The 16,405-nt window shown below is 45.7% G+C and overlaps 1 protein-coding gene across 7 annotated transcripts in view; it reads right to left on the reverse strand.

The window, feature by feature from the left end:
- LOC141161531 (translation factor Guf1, mitochondrial-like) overlaps window positions 1-3,270 on the reverse strand; it is a 78,838-nt gene extending 75,568 nt beyond the window's left edge. For 4 of the 7 annotated variants that reach the window (XM_073646484.1, XM_073646463.1, XM_073646455.1 and 1 more), the window contains exon 1: window positions 3,014-3,258. The gene's annotated coding sequence lies outside the window, so the exon portion shown is untranslated. Of the gene's footprint in view, window positions 1-3,013 lie in introns of all 7 variants that reach the window. The other 3 variants (XM_073646493.1, XM_073646511.1, XM_073646502.1) reach the window with 3 other exon arrangements.
- Between the last annotated feature and the right edge of the window lie 13,135 nt (window positions 3,271-16,405).

Below are 16,405 nucleotides of genomic sequence, written 5' to 3' on the forward strand. Positions count from 1 at the left end.
TTTTCACATGTAAAGCTCCATGTAATAAATGGCACTATAATAAACAATAACTTAATAGGGGGAGGTTAATTTGCTGTGAAGACTTCAGGACTCTGAAGAAAGTCCAGCAAGTCCCTGTATCACCTCCTACATAGGATTCAGCTATGGAATTGGTTCAACACCAGTGCAGAGCTTGCTCAAGAATGGCAGCAGGCAGGCGTCAGTGCATCTGTACACACCGCGAGGAGAAGGATTTTGGAGGCTGTGCTGGTGTCAAGTAGGGCAGCAAAGAAACCACTTTTCTCCATGAAAAAGATTAAGAACAGGATTATAAAATGCAGTAAAGTACAGTGATTGGATTACAGAGGACTGGAGTAAAGTTATTTCCCGGATGAAGGCCCCCTTCAAACTGTTAGGCTGTGTGCCCACGTAGCATTTTTCAAGCGTATATGCTGTGGAATTTCCGCAGCGTAAACGCTTGAAAAACGCATGTATATCCGCACCCCATGGTCCCCAATGGGATTCCGCAAGTTCTATGCACATGCTGCGGATTTTTCTGCAGCGTTTATGCCGCGTTCAAAAATCTGCAGCATGTCATTTAATTTTGCGTTTCCGCAAGCGGAATTGCCTTTGTCCAATGCATAAAAAACGCAAGGCAATTCCGCATGTGGAAAACGCGTGATAAACGCGCGAAAAATGCGCGATAAACACGTGCGGAATTCCGCATGCGTTTTTCCGGGAGAGGACTTGCATTTTTGCAGCAGAAATTTTCTGCTTCATAAATGCAACGTGGGCACATAGCCTTAGGCTATGTGCCCACGTTGCAGAAAAGAAGCAGAAAATTTCTGCTTCATTTCTGCAAGTCCTCTCCCGGAAAAACGCATGCGGAATTCCGCACGCGTTTATCGCGCGTTTTTCTCGCTTTTATCGCGCGTTTTCCACATGCGGAATTGCCTTGCGTTTTTTATGCATTGGACAAAGGCAATTCCGCTTGCGGAAACGCAAAATTAATTGACATGCTGCGGATTTTTGAACGCAGCATAAACGCTGCGGAAAAATCCGCAGCATGTGCATAGAACTTGCGGAATCCCATTGGGGACCATGGGGTGCGGATTACCAAGCGTTTTACAAGCGTTTCCGCTGCGGAAATTCCACATCAAAAACGCTTGTAATCCGCAACGTGGGCATGCAGCCTTAGGGACAAATGGAAGAATGAATGTCCGGAGAAGAAAAGCTGAGCGCTACTTTGAGTCCTGTGTTATGCAAACAGTAAAGCACCCCGAGACGAGTCATGTGTGGGGTTATCCATCATCAAAAGGGAGTGGGCTCACTCACAATTTTGCCTAAGAACACTGCAGGAGCATTTTTGGTGATTAACAATGTATATACCAGCATGACGGAGAATGTGTCACAAGGCAAAACTGACAACTAAGTGTCTGGGTAACATTGACATTTTGGGTTCATGGCCAGTAAACTCTCCAGATCTCAATTCGATTGTGGTCACTCCTCAAAAAGCGGGTGGACAAACAGAAATGTATGTAGTCAGCTCCAAGCACTGATTAGACAAAAATTGTCCGTCGTCAGTCAGGATTTGGCCCAGCAGCCGATATCCAGCTGCCAGGCCGAAGGGAACGAGTCTTGAAAAATAAGGGTCAACACTGTGAATATTGAATCTTTCCATAATCTTGATGTATTTGTCAATAAAAGTGTAAAATTTATAAAATGCTGATAATTGTAGTACAGTAACCACAGAAACATCTGACTAAAAGATCTAAAAACACTGAAGTGAACACCAAAATTTGTATCAGTCACAAGACTTTTGACCAGAACTGTACATAAAGTGACACAAAACAAGATACAAGTCATAGGTCAAAAAAAATTCTCCATCTTCTCCATTACGTCAATCTGTGAAAAATGGGACTGCACTCAGATGTCATCTGAGTGCAGTGCGATCTTGTCCAAGGCCTCATTAACTTGGATGGCCGAACGTGATCGGAATATTAGATGAAACTCAAGCATAGTGATTTTCGTCCTCGGACAGACTGTGGGACCGTGCACATGTCCGATTTTTCTCCTTGGACAAACACTGGTCAGAGTGCGATTCAATGTTTTGTCAGATCGCACTCCGACCAAAAACACGGTTATCTGCACCTGCCTTAACATTGCAACGCTAACAATAGTGATCTCAGCAAGGACTGCTGGGAGATTTCAGCTCAGAAGCCTGCAGATCTCTGAACGCAGCTCTAGACTATCACTGGCTGTAACTCAGGATTAGTAATCGATACGTTTTTCGCAAGTTACACAATAAACTATAATAAATCACTCATGTGAACACAAATTCTAAAGGAGAACTCTAACACTAAGATATTAACTTAAGGACGAATTCACACATCCGTGGTGGGACGAGACCACCCGGCCCGGCTCTCCGGACCTGATCAATGCCTCATCTATTCCTAGGAGGTAATCACAGATCAGCACTGGTGACCCAGCGGTTGTCAGATCTGACCTCGGTCCGTGGAGCACAGATGTGTGAATTCAGCCTTACAGAAGTTGTTCCAGAGTAGAAAGCCAGAGCTGATGGATTACAGCGCCACCCCTGGGCACAGGCTGTGTGTGGCATTACAGCTCAGCACCTGTCACATCACTAGATCGGAGCTGTAGTACCAGACACAACCTGTGGCCAGGACTGGCGCTCTGTGTTCCTTTCCATGGCAGAAATCGCCAAGTTCTAACAGTGCATAATGGGCGCAGCTCCAGCCATACTGTCAGTGACTGGAAACCTGGTTTATAGCCCAACTGCTGACAGGTGAGAGGCTGCGGCTCCCTGGAATCACCGGCTCTGACCCGTCACCGACCATTGCTGCTCTACAGCAGTCTAGGAGCCGCTCTCTATAGTGCAGGGAACTAACCACATCCAGCTGGAAGCCAGGCTGCCCCCCCCAGGACTAAGGCTGCCCCCCCCAGGACTAAGGCTGCCCCCCGGGAGCTCAGTCATCCCCATGTCTCTCCAATACTCAGCAGCCTCACCACCCACCACTCGTCTCGCTCTGCAGCCTCCTCCCTGGTAAACGCTAGAATGTATGGGCTCCTTCCAGGTATGACGTCGTTTCCGGGGGCGTGTCCTGACTGTATTATGGGCGTGTTCTAGTTTAGCATAAGACGCCATAGATTCATGCAGAAAGTGATACGGTGAAGCTTCAGATGGAGGTCAGTGCTGGTTTGTGGGGGCACGTTGCTGGTTTGTGGGGGCATGCTGCGGGCTCTGTGGGGGAATGCTCTGGGTATTCTGGAGGGTGGATGATGCAAGTGTGTGCAGGCTCTGGGGGGGTGGATGATGCGCGCGCGTGTGGGGGCTCTAGGGAGGGTGGATGATGCGCACGCGTGTGGGGGCTCTGGGGGGGGGTGGATGATGCACGCGTGTGGGGGCTCTGGGGGGGGGTGGATGATGCACGCGTGTGGGGGCTCTGGGGGGGGTGGATGATGCACGCGTGTGGGGGCTCTGGGGACGTGGTGGCATGTCTATGCCTCTGGTGGGGGCTCTGTGGTCATGCTGCTGGCTGGTGGTGGCTCTGGAGGGATGCTGCGAGCTCTGGGGGCATGCTGCGGGCTGGTGGTGGCTCTGGGGGGATGCTGTGGGTTTGTGGGGGCATTTTGTGGGGTTGATGGGGGCATGCTGCGGGCTCGTGGTGGCTCTGCGGGCATGCTGCGGGCTCGAGGTGGCGCTGCAGGCTCGTGGTGGCTCTGGGGGCATGCTGCGGGCTCGTGGTGCTCTGTGGGGCTGGTGGGGGCATGCTACAGGCTCTGGTGGTATTCTTGGGGGATGATGCACGCTTGTGGGGGCTCTGGGGGGGGCAGATGATGCTCTGGAGGGATTTGGGGGGCATGCTGCGGGCTGGTGGGATCTCTGGAGGGATGCTGCGGGCTGGTGGTGGCTCTGTGGGGATGTTGTGGGCTGTGGTGGCATGTCTATGTCCCTGGTGGGGGCTCTGGGGTCATGCTGTGGGCTTTGGGTGCTCTGTGGGGCTGGTGGGGGCATGCTGCGGGCTCTGGGTGCTCTGTGGGGTTGCCGGGGGCATGCTGCGGACTCTGTGAGTGCATGCTGCGGGCTCTGGAGGTATTCTGGGGGGGATGCTGCGGGCTTGTGGGGGATTCTGCAGGCTTGATGCATGCTTGTGGGGGGGGGGGGGGGTGGATGATGCACTCTTGTGGGGGGGGGGCCTCCCAGCAGATGGCCCCCTACAAACATTATATCCCCCCAGAGACCCCATAAGGAGAGTGTGCCCCCCCCCCCCCCTTTGATGCCACCTATTCAGCCCTGGCAGCCGGCAACATCACCATCCACATGGCCTCATAGCTGAAATCATGGAACGTGGATTCAGCTTCCGAAAAGTCCACCAGCCTCACCTTCCAGGGCTCACGCCTTTTCGAAGAGGTAGATAAGACGATCTCTAATGCCATGGGGGGTAAGAGTATTTTGCTTCCGCAACAGAGGGCCAAATGCCCTGCTCCCAAGAGACGCACAGTCCAGTTTTGATACTTTCGGAAATTTTCAGTGTAGAACAGCAACCAAAAGGACAACACTCCGGCCCACCAGGAAAAGAAGAGACCTTCCTTTAGGCTAGCCCCCTCCTGGCATCAACGAACCCACCAGCGCTGGTCTGCCAGGCCCGGATCTAGCAGATTCTCTTCGGTAGGACGCGGTGTTCCCAACTGGGATGTTTCTCAGGGTGGGTGGCCGTCTCCTTTATTTCCGGGATGAGTGGCTCTCCGTAGTCAACAACGCTTGGGTCTGAGACGTTGTCGACTACAGCCACAAAATAGATTTTTCCACGCTGCCTTGTTTTCAAGACCAATTTCCCCAAAGAGCCCCTTCCCTTATTCCTGGGTTTTTCAAGGCTATTGATTTGCTATCCAAAGCAGGCATCATGATCGTAGTTCCAGGACGCTGAGACATCAGACACCGGAGGCAGGCCGAGGGGTCGGGGCAAAGCCAAAGACCTTACCCACAATCCTCCCATAAATGCACTTTTATAAAATTAGAATTATTTCTATACATAATGTTATTTATATAATATTTCTACAATTAAACATTTGCGATTTCTGTGGTAATGGTTATTTTACTTCTTTTAAACCTGTTCTGAATGTAAATAAAACATTTCTCTGATTAAGTTTCCACATTGTATTTTAGCCTTTCATTTTACTCATAGGGCAGGAAAAGCCCATGATGCATCTGTGTAAACCATGTAAAAGGTACTATAATAACATGGCTTAGACAGGTAACCCACTTTTGAAACAATGAAGTTCACTTGTACAAGCTGCATAGATGAAAACCTGCTTTAAGGAAACCTGTCACCTGGTTTTCCCCATATAAAGTACGACCACCACCTGTATGCCCTAGAATGCTGTATAGAAGTCCCCAAGCCGATCTGCATAGCGTAAAAGAATACACCTTAGGCTGTGTGCCCACTATGCGTTTTTTAAGCATTTCCGCAGCGGCAATTTTGCTGCAAAAATTCTTGGTAGAAGGTCTGCAATGTTCCCCAATGATAATCCGCATGTGCTGTGCACATGCTGCGGAAATTTCCGCTGCAGATTATCATTGCGGAAAAATCTGCAGCACTACCAATTATTTTGCGGAAACACAGCGTTTTCGCCGCCATTGACTTGCATTGGAACGCATGGAATCCGCATCACTAGATTAGTATATGCGGATTCCATGCGTTTCAATGTGCGGGTGGTACCCGAGTTTGGAGAAGAGGAGACTCTCCTCTAGACTCGGGTACCATAGTACCTGTGAAATAAAAGCATAAAATAAATATTACACTTACCTTCTGATGGCCCCCGGTGTCCTTGTCTTGGCTTGTCGGCAGATCGTGGTAGACGAAAAGGACCTGCGGTGACGTCATTTAGTCATGTCACGGGTCACGCGACCACTGACGTCGGCAGGTCCTTTAGTCTGCCGGCAAGACAAGGACACTGGGGGACATCCGAAGGTAAGTATATATTTATTTTTTACTATTCTTTCGGTCACACTATATAACTCCATGCCGGTTGCATGGATTTATATAGTGTGACCAAGTTGACAAGCACTTTCGAAATGATGCTAAAATCGCTTGGAAAGTGCTTGACAACCCGCATGCGGAAATGCATGTGAGGAACGCTTCACTTCTTCTTGTCCCTGGCAGGAATCCGCATGCGTTTTTTCTGCCAGGTAGATGCAGAAACGCTGAGGAAAAATCCGGAGCATTTCTGCATCGTGGGCACATAGCCTGATATTAGACTCACCTACAGGGCGGTCCCGTCCAATGGGTTTCTCTAGTGTTAATCCGGCGCCTCCTCTTCCTGAGATTGCTGTCCTTTCTTCAAGTGGATGACGTGTCCTACATCTTCCAGGTAGTGTCTTCCATCGCACTCCTGCGCTGGCGTACTTCTCTCTCCCCTTTCCCCGCACAGAGCAGAGAAGTGTGCCTGCGCAGGAGCATGATGGCCGAGGCTGTGTGGCCGACGTTGGACGTGTAATCCACATGAAGCAGAGAAGGAGGACAGTGTCGGATGAAGACCAGCGACATCCATGGGACTGGACGTTACTAGATAATGCCGGCCGTGCCTCAGACCACACAGGAGGACGTTACTAGATAATGCCGGCCGTGCCCCAGACCACACGCAAGTACGTTACTAGATAGTGACTGCCGTGCTTCAGACCACATGCTGCAGATTTAAAAAAAAGAAAAATATGACTGAAAGAGCACCACAGCAACAAAATATAGTACATTGATAGACAGTGTTATAATTATATATATATATATATATATAATATAATCGGCTAAGCATTCCTCTGTTTGAAGCCTCGATAGACTGTGCATGCGCGACACGCAGTCTGGCTCTAGACAGAAGAACGCATGGAGCCGATACAGGTAAGAGAAGTGTATGGCGCCGGAGATCGGGGTATGCCTAGACACTGAACGCATACCGCGTTCTCCGACGCCATACTTATATACTTACCTGACCGGGAGGAGCGTTGCCGCGGCACCTCTCTCTTCGCCGGAGACCGGGGCAGGAGTGAGGCGTCGGATTGGCGCATAGCGCTATCCGGCGCCATTTTACTGAAGACATTTGCAGTGTGTCTTCAGCAAAATGGCGCCGGACAGCGCGGTAGGGGCACGCGCGTACTCCGTCGCCGCACTCCTCCGGCAGAAGAGGACACAGCAGCGCTGGAACACAGGGAAGAAAGGTGAGTATAAGTGTTTATTTTTTGTATGTGTGTACAGCGTGAAAGGGATGAGGGGGCCATACATACCAGGATTGGGGGATGAGGGGGCCACACATACCAGGATTGTTGGATGAGGGGGCCACACATGCCAGGATTGGGGGATGAGGGGCCCATACAAACCTGGATTGGGGGAAGAGGGGCCCCATGCATACCAGGATTGGGGGGTGAGGGGGCCACATGCATACCAGGATTGGGGGATGAGGGGCCCATACATACCAGGATTGGGGGATGAGGGGCCCATACATACCAGGATTGGGGGGTGAGGGGCCCCATGCATACCAGGATTGGGGGGTGAGGGGCCCCATGCATACCAGGATTGGGGGGTGGGGGGCCCCATGCATACCAGCATTGGGGGATGAGGGGTGCCACGCATACCAGGATTGGGGGAAGAGGGGTGCCACGCATACCAGGATTGGGGATGAGTACCATGCATACCAGGATTGGGGGATGTGGGGTACCATGCATACCAGGATTGGGGGATGAGGGGGCCACACATACCAGGACTGGGGGGTGAGGGGCCCATACATACCAGGATTGGGGGATGAGGGGCCCCAGACATACCAGGATTGGGGGATGAGGGGCACCATACCAGGATTGGGGGATGAGGGGCGCCATACATACCAGGATTGGGGGACGAGGGGCGCCATACATACCAGAATAGGGATGAGGGGGGCCACACATACCAGAATAGGGATGAGGGGGTCATGCATACCAGGATTGGGGGGTGAGGTATGCCATGCATACCAGCAATGGGGATGAGGGGTGCCATGCATCCCAGTATAGGATGATGGGGGCAGCACAAATACCAGGAGGGGGCAGCGCATACCAGCATGGGAGACCATATACCAATAAAGATGCTCGCCACCCGGGTGTAGAACGGATTCAGTAGTGTGAGAGAAAAGAATCCATCTTGTTTGTCTGTGGTATCCATTTTGTTTTCACTCTTATGTAATGGTCATCAAGTAACACTGATGGGCAGTGAGGTTTCACATTACTATTCACTCAGTAAGGTTACTATTGGTTCATAGGTCAGAGGGAACTATTCATTTGTCTCTGACCCTATTTAAAGTGCCACATTTGCTAATAAAGCAGAAGTCTTTTCTAGTACACCATACAAGGCTGTGCTGTATTGATTTCCTGAGCGCTCGTAATCCAAATCTTATTTGGAGTTCGGAAGGCATAGAAGAGAGCGTATTTCTCTCACAGTAGCTAGTTTATTTATGCGGGGCTGTTCACCGTATCCGGGACAGTTGGAACTAGAGCTGAGAGGATCAATTCATGGGACGCTGGATAGGAGGCCACGATTCTCTTACCTATAGTTTTGCACGAGCGTGCTCGGTTTACCCTTTCACCGAGCACGCTTGGGTGCTGCCCGAGTATTTTCGGCGTGCTCGGTATCTATGCTTGAGCCGCTGGGGCTGTTAGGCAATCCCTGCATGTGTCACAGCTGTCTAACAAACATGCAATCCCTGCATGTGTCACAGCTGTCTAACAAACATGCAATCCCTGCATGTATCACAGCTGTCTAACAGCCGCGACACATGCAGCCGCGGCGGCTCGAGCATAAATGCTGAAAATACTCGGGCAGCACCTGAGCGTGCTCTGTGAGAGGGTTAAGAGAACACGCTCATGCATCACTACTAACCTTACCTCATCCGACGTGACTTTTGATTGGCCAAGGCTGGCATGGTGTCATCTGTGCGTCGTGCTTCTTTCACTTGGGATGTATGGATTTATTTTCTGTCCATTCAACTTTCTCATCTTTATGTAGCTTCACTATTTGACATCTGGCTTTTTTGTGTCTGCAAGGCCGTGTTCACATGTTGAATAAATACTGTATTTTTTTTTTTTTTCTGCAGATGTCCACACCAAACTACACAATAACAATCTTCTCTGATTATTGCATATTTGCTGCAGTTTTTTTATGCATTTTCCCCCTTATTTGATGTTTTTTGGTGCAGATGTGAAGCCGCATTGTTAATTTTTTTTTATAATACAGAATAGCTTTGATTCTGCACTTAGAAAACGCATGTAAAAAGACTGCAGTTACCTTCTCTTGTTAGGCTCCACATAGAAGCCTCTAGACGTAAAATAAAACATAACCGTACAGATCAGCAGCGTCTTTAGACCACAGAGCAGTTTTCATGAAATCACATCCACTTTTCTTGGCTATTTAAATGCTGCAAAATGACTGTTCCAAAAAAGTAGCTGAAAAAACACAGCACTTATGCTACATCTGAACACGGCCTAAATGTCCAAGTACAGTGGATGTGATTTAATGAAATCTACGCCTGCAGTGAGTAAAGACGCTGCTCAACTGTGCGGATTTCATGCATTTTTTTATATATATAAGACTATGTGGAGCCTGTAAAAAAACCAAAACATTTTTAAGCTCAAAAATCTAAGTTTTTCTGTAGTATTAAAAATGTAGATTCACAGCTACACCAAAACACATTTTAAGGGGGAAAACTCAAAAGAAACTCAGCAAACACACAATAATAAGATTGTTATTTTGTTGTATGGTGCGGACACCTGCATAAAAAAATGCAGTCTTTATGTTGTGTGAACATGGCTTTAGTGTTACATTTTATTCAACTTTTTATTTAATTTTTCATGGCTTTAATAAAGACTAGCACACCTTTTCATTTTGTGGGATTGAAATTCAGCTGTTATACAGAACGGAGTGCAGAACACAAAAATACACTGCTCAAAAAATAAAGGGAACACTCAGATAATACATCCTAGATCTGAATGAATGAAATATTCTCATTGAATACTTTGTTCTGTACAAAGTTGAATGTGCTGATAACAAAATCACAAAAATCATCAATGGAAATCAAATTTATTAACCAATGGAGGCCTGGATTTGGAGTCACCCCCAAAATTAAAGTGGAAAAACACACTACAGGCTGATCCAACTTTGATGTACTGTCCTTAAAACAAGTCAAAATGAGGCTCAGTATTGTGTGTGGCCTCCACGTGCCTGTATGACCTCCCTACAACGCCTGGGCATGCTCCTGATGAGGTTGCGGATGGTCTCCTGTGGGAACTCCTCCCAGACCTGAACTAAAGCATCCGCCAACTTCTGGACAGTCTGTGGTGCAACGTGACGTTGGTGGATGGAGCGAGACATGATGTCCCAGATGTGCTCAATCGGATTCAGGTCTGGGGAACGGGCGGGCCAGTCCATAGCTTCAATGCCTTCATCTTGTAGGAACTGCTGACACACTCCAGCCACATGAGGTCTGGCATTGTCCTGCATTAGGAGGAACCCAGGGCCAACCGCACCAGCATATGGTCTCACAAGTGTTCTGAGGATCTCACCTCGGTACTTAATGGCAGTCAGGCTACCTCTGGCGAGCACATGGAGGGCTGTGCGGCCCTCCAAGGAAATGCCACCCACACCATTACTGACTCACTGCCAAACCGGTCATGCTGAAGGATGTTGCAGGCAGCAGATCGCTCTCCACGGCGTCTGCAGACTCTGTCACGTCTGTCACATGTGCTCAGTGTGAACCTGCTTTCATCTGTGAAGAGCACAGGGCGCCAGTGGCGACTTTGCCAATCCTGGTGTTCTGTGGCAAATGCAAAGCGTCCTGCACGGTGTTGGGCTGTGAGCACAACCCCCGTCTGTGAACGTCGGGCCCTCATACCACCCTCATGGAGTCGGTTTCTAACCGTTTGTGCAGACACATGCACATTTGTGGCGTGCTGGAGGTCATTTTGCAGGGCTCTCGCAGTGCTCCTCCTGTTCCTCCTTGCACAAAGGCGGAGGTAGCGGTCCCGCTGCTGGGTTGTTGCCCTCCTACTGCCCCCTCCACGTCTCCTGGTGTACTGGCCTGTCTCCTGGTAGCGCCTCCAGCCTCTGGACACTAGGCTGACAGACACAGCAAGCCTTCTTGCCACAGCTCGCATTGATGTGCCATCCTGGATGAGCTGCACTAACTGAGCAACTTCTGTCGGTTGTAGAGTCTGTCTCATGCTACCACGAGTGTGAAAGCACAACCAACACTCAAAAGTGACCAAAACATCAGCCAGAAAGCATTGGTACTGAGATGTGGTCTGTGGTCCCCACCTGCAAAACCACTTCATTACTGAGGGTGTCTTGATAATTGCCAATAATTTCCATCTATTGTCTATTCCATTTACACAACAGCATGTGAAATTGATTGTCAATCAGTGTTGCTTCCTAAGTGGACAGTTTGATTTCACAGAAGTTTGATTTACTTGGAGTTATATTCTGTTGTTTAAGTGTTCCCTTTATTTTTTTGAGCAGTGTATATTTTTATAATTTGCCAATGTGATAGCGCAAGCTATAGTAGCCCACCTTATCAGTTTTTGGGGGTGAAATTCAGTTGTATGCATAGTAAAAAAAAATATATATATTTTTTCTGTTGCTAGCCAGAGTCCACCTATTCCCTTTGTGTTGGTAAAATTCAGCTGTATGCAGAGTAAAAGAAAATCATTTTTTTTGTTGTGACTAACGTGATACAGCAGGCTAGATCTGAGTTTGAAATATCTTGGAGCATATATTTCATGTTATACAGGCCTCATCCACAGTAAAAAAAATACTTTCTTCTGTTCCTAACGTTATACAGCAGAAGACATCTCAGTTTGAAATAGTTTAGAGCATATCTGCTATGTTATACAGGCCTGATCCACACTAAAATACTTTCTTCTGTTACTAACTTCATACACTGGGGGACATCTCAGGGTGCCAAGGGAGGGTGGTTTATTGTGATTGAGGGGGGTTGGTGATACCAGACAAATTCTTAGTGAAGGTGCAAGAGGCGAGGAACAAATGGAAGAGGAAGAGATGATCATCCCCTCTCTGTTCGTGTTTGGTGGGAGGGGACAGAGGAAACAAGCTTCAGAATTACCCTGCCACCAACACAGCATGGGCTTGAACCTCATGGAAGAGCCCAAGATATGAGTGCCTTCTTGCTGCACTATCTGCAACATGATCCCCATATAGTTATGATTCTAAATAGTGCTGTCTACTGGCTTGCAATTCTGTTCCATGTTATAAGAGTAAGTTTTGCCACATGCTTCCCGCCCTGGAAAGGGACCCGCAAATGCTGGAGTGTCGAAACACGTTTTTACTCAACCTCAAGAGAGGTTTTTCCCAAGACAGCAATGAGGCACACAGAGTGCATTGCAGCTCTACACTTCCAACCTCTGGCACGTCAATTTATCAACGCAAAAATATTAGTAGCAGCAGTAGTGTAAGTGGCAGAAGCAATTTCTGTGAGTCCTTTCACACATTTTTTAGACCAGCTCGTGCACCAGCACAACAGAGTACAAGTCTGACACATGGTGAACGACTGGAGAGGATGGCGCACTCCTGATTGAGTCTCCATCTGCTGGGTTGGCTGTAGTGGATGAGGTGTCTGTCCCCATTACACTACTTCTAATCTACTGAAATAGATGCCACTTCGTTGGTGTTAGGCCCTCATTTTTTTAATGTGAACACTCCTGGTTGGGTCTGCATCTGCTGGGTTGCCTGTAGTGGAAGAGGTTTTGGTCTCTATTATAAATAGTTATACTTTAATGAAATTAATTTTTGGTGCAGATCTTGATCTCCACACAGGGGTACACAAACATGTTAAACTCAAAATTGATTTTCAATAAACAACCATCAGCCGCCTCATCAAACGCATCTGCTGCTTCCTCCTCTTTTGTTACCGTGCCAAGTATTGTCAAGCAGGTCTCCGACAGCAGAACTTCCGGTTCTTTACCCGCTCCAGTCAGGCTGAGTGAGAGCCCATCACCTGTAATGGAAGCGGACATACCTGCTGTTTTTGACCGATCTCAGAGAACGAGCACACCACAACCTTATCCATTGTAACATCTCCATCAGCATCTCACGGTCCAGATGTTTGTCCGGTCCACCATACTCCGCCCTCTCTCAGCACTGCAGCCAGCAAAAGATTGTTTCCGCCTACACATGACAATGCTAAGAGATTGAACTCCACCATCTCCAATCTGTTGGCCACGGAAATGGTGGTGTCAGGCCCTAATTTTTTGAAATGTGAACACTCCTGGTTGGGTCTTCATCTGCTGGATTGGCTGCAGTGGAAAAGTTGTCGGTCAGAAGCCCATAGATTCTCCTATCTCTAATAATATATACCTGACAGGAGCCCATACATTCTGCTGACTACCATTATATATAGGACTACCGCTTCACATAGGAAAAATAAATTTGGTGAGTCCCAAGAATAATTAAAATCCTCAATTTATTAGAAAATAATTAAAAGATCATACAGGTTGGGGATACATCTCAACGCGTTTCTGGCATAAGCCCTTATTCACTGAGATACAGATTCCTTATGATACATGGTATAAAAACAAATGGTGACCAACCATTGATCAATAAACACATATGTTAACAATCAATCACATTTGAGAATAATCAGCATAATCACAAGGCTAAATCCAAGAAAGCCAGAGAAAAAAAAAAAAAAAACAACATTCAATTCTCTGAGATCTAATATAGATAAAGGGTATCATTCCTATAGTCCATGCCATTGGGGTATTTTGTATCCAGTTTAATAATCCAAAATAACTCTCTTAGGAGGAGTTTTTTCCTCCAATCCCCTCCTCTAATAGGAATATCCACTTTTTCTAACCCATAGAAAGAAAAATTGTTTAGTTCCCCTTTATGTCTCTCTACAAAATGTTTGCAAGCTCCTGAATAGGATGCATTTTTATTTTTGATGTTGGTGACATGTTCTGCCATCCTTTTCTTTAATTTGCGTATTGTGCAGCCAATGTATTTAATTTTACATTCTTTGCAAAATATGCAATACACAACATAGTTAGTATTGCAATTAATAAATCTTTTTATATCATTAGCTGCATCAATTTTCTGAGTTTGCAATGTATATTGGCACATCGTACATTTGGAACATGCACATTTAAAAAAACCTTTACAAATGAGCCAGATTTTTTTTATCACTTTTTTTGTGGCATGTATAGACTTGGGGAAAGAGTAGCACCTAATGATCTCCCTTTTCTCGGCACACATACTAATCCATTTTCCAGGATTTTGTTTAAATCTCGATCCTGAAATAATATAGGGACATATCTGTGTACAATATTTTTTATTTCCTGAAATTGGCAGCTATATGGGGTACTGAAGATGTTTTTTTTGTCCATATTGGTTTTTTTTTTGTTATTAGTTTCTGGCTGTTATTAATGCCATCATCTCTGTTATTTAAATGAGTGTTTCTTGCAAGAACTTTTTTTAATGCTGAATCAATATGTTTTTTCTTATACCCCCTTTCCATTAATCTAGATGTTGCTACCTTTGCTTGTTCATTAAATAGTGTGATATCAGAGCTATTCCTATAAATTCTATTTAATTCCCCATAGGGGATTGAATTCACAGTATGGGCGGAGTGACAGCTGTCTGCTCTAAGTGTAGTGTTCCCACTGACAGGTTTTCTATAGTTGCGATATTTAACCATTTGTTGTTTTACATCCCCCATGAGATACAAATCCAAAAAGCTAATTTTATCCTGCGGTTCAGTATAAGTAAATTTTAGATTTACATCATTGGCATTGATATAAGATAAAAAGTATGGAATTTTTTCCACTTCTCCTACTTATATTAGCAAAACATCGTCCAAATATCTAACATATAGTTCAATGTCATTTTTGAAAGGATTTGTATCTGTAAAAATAGTACTTTCTTCCCACCATGATACAAAAAGTATGGCTAAAGATGGGGAGAAACATGAGCCCATTGGGCAACCTTTGATTTGGAAATAATATTCTTCATTGAACATAAAAAAATTATGCTCCAGAAGATATTCAATACTCCGGATAATCATTTCTTTTGTTTCATCCGTATAGCCACTATATTTTTGTAGATGGTGGAACACAGCAGTTAATGCCAAATTATGTGGAATAGATGAAAACAGATTTACCACATCACAAGACAGAAATTTAGATTTTTCAGACCATTTTACATTTTTCATATAATCAATCACTGATGACGTGTCTTTTAAATAACCCGGTGTTCTGGGAATTAATGGCTGTAGATAAAATTCTACCCACCGACTTAAATTTTCGTTCAAAGAAGAAATACTCGATATGGTGGGGCGTAAAGGTGTAGGAAATTCTAGTTTGTGGGTTTTAGGGAGCCCATGAAAAATTGGTGTCATCGGATTATCAGGTATTATATTATAACTCATTTTTTCAGTAAACACCCCCATTTTAACTCCATCTTCAACCAATTTACTCAAGATTTTCCTGCATGATTCTGTAGGATTAAATTGTATCCTTTTATATGTCCCATTATCATCCAGGATATCATAGACACATTTTTCATAGAGTTTCTTATCCATAACAACAATACAGCCTGCTTTGTCAGATTTTTTAATCACCAGGTCATCTCTCTTTGATAAGCTGGTGATTGCTTTTTTCTCATCTATGGTGAAATTATTTTTTTATTTGATACATTCTGTTTAATTTTTTGAGAAAGTTCTATCAAATCTCTTTCAATTAAAGACTGAAAAGTTGAAATGCATTCAGCCTTAGAATCTTTTGGATAGAAAGATGGATTCAAAATATGAAAATCCTTAGTATCAACATGTATAAGATCAACATCACCTGATTCACCTTTTAAATCCTCCAAAGCAAGCCGTGCACATTGTTCATCAAACATCAATTGTGCAAGGGTTTCGCAATTATCCTCCTCCTTATACAATTCCCCAGGGACATTGAGATCATTATAAAAATGCTTTTTTACTGTCAATAATCTGGCTAGTTTATTTATATCTAGAATCGTTTGAAATAAATCAAAATCCTGATTGGGAACAAAATTTGTCCCTTTACTTAAGATACTGATCTCATGTTCATAGAGAATTGTAGGGGTAAGCACGATAACCCTGGACCATAGATTGTCTACTTTTTCTTGCCCCTCGTATTGAAACTTGGGGGATCTGGATTTCCTCCTCCTCCTCGGTCGCTTCTCCTGTCGTTTTTTGAAGCAGGATTACTACAGTCTCCTCCTGTACCATCTTCTGAGCTCTCTGCATATACATCTGAAAAACCTTCCTCATGAAAAAGTTATATTTCTGGATGGAGTTTTGTCATCTGGATTATTCTTCAGGATAGATTTTAAGTCAGTTTTATCCCTCGGTTTTTTTG

The sequence above is a fragment of the Phyllobates terribilis genome, unplaced genomic scaffold, assembly GCF_046119375.1.
Source record: "Phyllobates terribilis strain yellow unplaced genomic scaffold, ASM4611937v1 Scaffold_1__5_contigs__length_1240528914, whole genome shotgun sequence".
In the NCBI taxonomy this organism is placed as follows: domain Eukaryota; kingdom Metazoa; phylum Chordata; class Amphibia; order Anura; family Dendrobatidae; genus Phyllobates; species Phyllobates terribilis.